Source organism: Salvelinus fontinalis, chromosome 42 (assembly GCF_029448725.1).
Source record: "Salvelinus fontinalis isolate EN_2023a chromosome 42, ASM2944872v1, whole genome shotgun sequence".
NCBI classification, from domain to species: domain Eukaryota; kingdom Metazoa; phylum Chordata; class Actinopteri; order Salmoniformes; family Salmonidae; genus Salvelinus; species Salvelinus fontinalis.
In genome coordinates, this window is record NC_074706.1 from 21,540,781 (window position 1) to 21,546,600 (window position 5,820).

The following is a 5,820-nucleotide window of genomic DNA, read 5'->3' on the forward strand; positions in this document are numbered from 1 at the left end:
AGTATATACTAGAGAAAAACCAGAGAACACGCTTACACTGTTTTACACAGACACGGGTGAGTAGAGATTTACAAGGATCGGTGAATAAATATTACTGTGTCATTTATTTGATGGTAATCCCCTGTTTTTATCTACAGTACCTATGTTTAACTATATTTATTACATTTAAAAAATGATACTGTATGTAGTACGGCTAAATAACTTTAATCAAGATTGGTTAATTTCCCTTAATGCCGTGTTGACAATGGCACTGAAACTATTGACAGCTGACTCATTCCAGGAAATGGAATAGGCTCAGTTAAAAACATACATATTGTATTAATGACTGATTGATTATAATCTGGAGCTGGAGTCTATTATTATTTTGATCTGAAGGTTTGCTGCAATTAGCTAAATGAAAACGTTGAACTTTAACTGTGCTTTACAGTTTCGACTTTGCTCTCTCTCTCTCTAGATATCTCTTCCTCCACCATTCTACGTTCTGAAGAGCAGTTCCTGTGCTCAATCTGTCTGGATGTGTTCACTGAGCCAGTCTCGACTTCATGTGGACACAACTTCTGCATTGCCTGTATCACAAAGTACTGGGATAGCAAGGTCCTGTACCAATGTCCACTGTGTAAGGAGAAGTTCTACAGACAACCTGTGTTTCGTGTTAACACAACGTTCAGAGAGGTGGTAGAGCATTATAAAAAGATGAGAGAAAGAGGTAAAGATGAGTCCCCTGCCATACCTGGAAAAGTGCCCTGTGACGTCTGCACTGGGACGAAGCGCAAGGCCCTGAAGTCCTGCCTGGTGTGTCTGGCTTCTTACTGTGAGACTCACCTGGATCCTCATCAGATAGCCCCACCCTTAAAGAGACACAAACTGATCGACCCTGTGGAGAACCTGGAAGACAGGATCTGTAAGAAACATGACAGACTCCTGGAGATGTTCTGTCGGACTGACCAGATATGTGTGTGTCAGTTCTGCACTGAGGGAGACCACAAGACTCATGACACTGTCCCTATAGAGGAAGAGTGTGGAGAGAGGAAGGCTCACTTGGAGAAAACTGAGGCAGAAGTAGAGCATATTATCCAGGAGCGACTGAAGAAGGTTAAAGACATCAAACTCTCACTAGATCTCAGCAAGAGAGTTGCAGAGAGGGAGATAGCAGACAGCATACAGGTCTTCACTGCTCTGGTGCGCTCCATTGAGAAAAGCCAGGTTGAGCTTATTAAAGGGATTGAGGAGAAGCAGAAAGCAGTAGAGAGGCAGGCTGAAGGGTTCATTAAAGAGCTGGATCAGGAAATCACTGAGCTGAAGAGAAGAAGCACTGATCTGAAGCAGCTCTCACAGACTGAGGACCACCTCCAACTTCTCCAGAGCTTCACATCCCTAGTGTACAAACCTCCACCCACCAAGGACTGGTCTGAGATCAGTGTTCACAGTGATCTGTGTGTGAGGACTGTGAGGAGAGCTGTGTCCCAGCTGGAGGAGACACTGAGTAAAGAGATGGAGAAGCTGCCTGAAGTCAAACTGCAGAGGATCCAGCAGTATGCAGTGGATGTGACTCTGGATCCTGATACAGCAAATCTCTATCTCATCCTGTCTGAGGATGGGAAACAAGTAAGACGTGGAAACACACCACAGAATCTTCCTCCCAATCCAAAAAGGTTTGACGGTCATCGATTTGTCCTTGGAAAGGATGGCTTCTCCTCAGGAAGATTTTACTATGAGGTGACGGTTAAGGGGAAGACAAGATGGAATATAGGAGTGGCCAGAGAGTCCACTGACAGGAAGGGGAAAATCAAAATGAGAACTGAGGATGGACTCTGGACTGTGCCCGGAACTATGAGAATTTGTACAAAGCCGGTACCTCCCCCCCTGTTCTCCTCTCCCTGAGAAAGAAGCCCCAAAAGGTGGGGGTCTTTGTGGACTATGATGAGGGTCTGGTCTCCTTTTATGATGTGGAGGCCAGGTCTCATATCTACTCTTACACTGGCTGCACCTTTACAGAGAAACTCTATCCATTCTTCGGTCCCTCTGATAATGATGATGGTCAAAACTCAGCCCCTCTCATCATCACTCCTGTCAATCGCACATACTGATTAAACAATGCAGAGGGAACAGTTAATTAACTAATTACATTCACAAATCTTTGAATATATTAGTTTAGAAATGATCATATTTAGCCAGTTGACATGACACATTATTATATTTTCCATGGATGTCCTCTGTAATCTCATCATCAAATGAAAATGGAAACTTCTTAACTCTGTTAGGACAGATTGAATATTACTGGGGGAGGGGTGGTCCGAAATAAGGGAGGGTTGTCAAACATTTTTTATTGCTTTGAAGAGGGTTGTGTGGGTTTTGGGGGTTACAGGGGAGGGTAGTGTATTTTTTTCCCGGGTTTACATTCACCATTCTGCTCGTATTTTCCCTACAAACAATGGCTCGACTTACTTTTGATATTACCCTAATAAAGTTTAGAAACGTTTGGGGAAGGTTTGGTATGGTGTGGCTATTAAGCCTTAGCTACTGCAGGCCTGTGATATGAAGGCAGTGCACCCCGGCGCTCCAGCTGACTCCGACAGTTGAACTTGAGGTGAGGGAGACAGTTCCAGGCCTACCAGAGTTACTCCATTAATCTACCAATATAATGCTCATCTTTATACAAAATATTCAGATTGAAGGCCTATACATTTGCCTTCCTTCTGTGTGTATTTGTCCGTGTAGCAGACGCAGTAGCCATCTGACATTGTCAGGTGGCTAGCTTAGGCCTAGCCATCTGACAATGCATGTCAGTGTCATAGCATGCCACCTGCATATCTCTCTCTAGGGTTAGGCCTAAGCTATATAGATGTTACGTATTATATATTTATTTAAATGTTACTATCATACAGTGGACACCTAAGCCTGTCGGCCTTTGCATGCAATGCCCAATGTGTCACCGCCTGGTACGGCAACTGCAACACCCACAACCGCAAAGCTGTCAAGAGGGAGCGGCGGTCTGCCCAACGCATTACCGGGGGCAAACTTCTTGCCCTCCTGGGCACCTACAGCCCCCGATGCCATAGGAAGGTCAAAAAGTTCATCAAGGACATCAACCACCCGAGCCACTGCCTGTTCACCCCGCTATCATTCAGAAGGCGAGGCCATTACAGGTGCATTAAAGCAGGGACAGAGAAACTGAAAAACAGCTTCTATCTCAAGGCCATCTGACTGCTAATCAGCCATCTCCAGCACATCAGAGGCAGCTGCCTATAGCCATAGATTAGGAATCACTGGCCACTTCTAGAAATGGATCACTAGCCACTTTAATAATGTTTCTGTATCTAGCATTACTCATCTCATATGTATAAACTGCACTCCGCACTATTCTACGGTATCTTAGTCACTTTTAAATTGTATTTACATATTGCGTTACCCGTCCTTGTTTTTGAAAGAAAAGCACATTTTCTGTCCATTAAAATAACATCAAATTGATCAGAAATATAGTGTAGACATTGACATATTCAGAGAAATGAAGGCTATTGCATGCGAGAAATTGCCAAGAAACTGAAGCTCTCGTACAACGCTGTGTACTACTCCCCTCACAGAACAGCGTCATTAAATAGTCCCCGCAAAACACCAATCTCAACATCAACAGTGAAGAGGCCACTCCGGGATGCTGGCCTTTTAGGCAGAGTTCCTCTGTCCAGTGTCTGTGTTCTTTTGCCCATCTTAATCTTTTCTTTTTATTGGCCAGTCTGAGATATGGCTTTTTCTTTACAACTCTGCCTAGAAGGCCAGCATCTCAGATTCGCCTCTTCACATTTGTCGTTGAGACTGGTGCTTTGCGGGTACTATTTAATGAAGCTGCCAGTTGAGGACTTGTGAGGCGTCTGCTTCTCAAACTAGACACTCTAATGTACTTGTTCTCTTGCTCAGTTGCGCACCAGGGCCTCCCACTCCACTTTATATTCTGGTTAGAGCCAGTTTGCGCTGTTCTGTGAAGGGAGTAGTACACAGCGTTGTACGAGATCTTCAGTTTCTTGGCAATTTCTTGGAATAGCCTTTATTTCTCAGAGCAAAAATAGACTGACGAGTTTCAGAAGAAAGTACTGGGACATTTTGAGCCTGTAATCAAACCCACAAATGCTAAAGCTCCAGATACTCAACTAGTCTAAAGAAGGCCAGTTTTATTGCTTCTTTAAACAGGACAACAGTTTTCCGCTGTGCTAACATAATTGCAAAAGGGTTTTCTAATGATCAATTAACCTTATAAACGATACATTTGGATTAGCTAACACAACGTGCCATTGGAACACAAGAGTGATGGTTGCTGATAATGGGCCTCTGCACGCCTATGTAGATATTCCATAAAAAATCTGCCGTTTCCAGCTGCAATAGTCATTTACAACATTAACAATGTCTACAATGTATTTTCTTTCAAAAACAAGGACATTTCTAAGTGACCCCAAACTTCTGAACGGTAGTGTATACATGTATGTATTCATTCTTAATCCATTCCTTACTTAGATTTACGTGTATTTTGGGTATATGTTGTGAAACTGTTAGATATTACTGCACTCGGAACTAGAAGCACAAGCATTTTCGCTACACACGCAATAACATCTGCTAAACCCGAGTATGTGAACAATACATTTGATTTGAAGGGCGATAGTCCAGTGTCACTTTGATTATGTCTGCACATCATGGTTCACCAGCAGCCCCAAACATCTAAAGAATAAGCTACCAGCTAAACAAGCTTCTAATAATTGTACTTAAACTCCCCCTCACATTCATCTAGACGTTGTATCTATGCAATGTGTCTGTGTCTATGCAATGTGTCTGTATCTCTGTAATGTGTCTGTATCTCTGTAATGTGTCTGTATCTCTGTAATGTGTCTGTATCTCTGTAATGTGTCTGTATCTCTGTAATGTGTCTGTATCTCTGTAATGTGTCTGTATCTCTGTAATGTGTCTGTATCTATGTAATTGTATACGTATTTATGTTTTTTTTAAAAATAGGGTCCACAATGGAAATACTGTATGACCCTGACTTCATTGTTCAATCCCGGTCACTTAAGAAAATCTTTGTGTATATATATGTGTTTTTTTTACTGACAAATAAAAGCAATCTGATCTCTGCAGCGTCCAATTGATCAATGGAAAGAGACATCTGTTACAAAAAAACTAATTTTTGTTATGACATTCAGAGATTGTCAAGCCAAACCTTCGATACTGGGTAAGCCTACAAGGTAGGGAGGGATGTATTTTCTGTTTGTCGAGATTGACATAGTCTATTTATTGTGGTGTTGAAAATGCAAACCATGATATTGAAGTGCCCAAAGTCGGTGTGCTTTGTTTATTGGTTGTGTGGTGCACAGTAGCGATGTGTGGGTAAAATTACCAGGGGAAGCCAGAAAAACAGCCATATTACCACCTATATGTTGTGTTAATTGCGTTGTTTGCTGTATAATGTTTGATCATATTCCTTGCCACCATGATATATAGATCTAAGGCCGAGACAATAAGAAGACACAGTGGCAGAATAAATTCAAACAAACCTTTGTTTCATCCCACAACCGGAGAGCAACCTTTGTCCGGTGAAGTCCCCAAAGCATATTGCATGGAACCAACAGTTACATGACCTACAGCAAACTTCTTATGGCTAGCGGAACCCCTCAACAACATTCCGCTGAAAAGGCAGAGCGCAAAATTCAAAAATATTTTTTTGAAATATTTAACTGTCGAAAACTTTCACAAGTGCAATACACCAAATTAAAGATAAACTTCTTGTTAATCTACCCCTCGTGTCCGATTTCAAAAGGCTTTACACCGAAAGTTTTTGTT

The 5,820-nt window shown here is 42.2% G+C and overlaps 1 pseudogene; it reads left to right on the forward strand.

Annotated features, from left to right (window-relative positions):
- The first annotated feature begins 454 nt into the window (after nucleotides 1-454).
- LOC129841338 (zinc finger protein RFP-like) lies at nucleotides 455-5,113 on the forward strand (annotated as a pseudogene).
- Nucleotides 5,114-5,820: the final 707 nt, after the last annotated feature.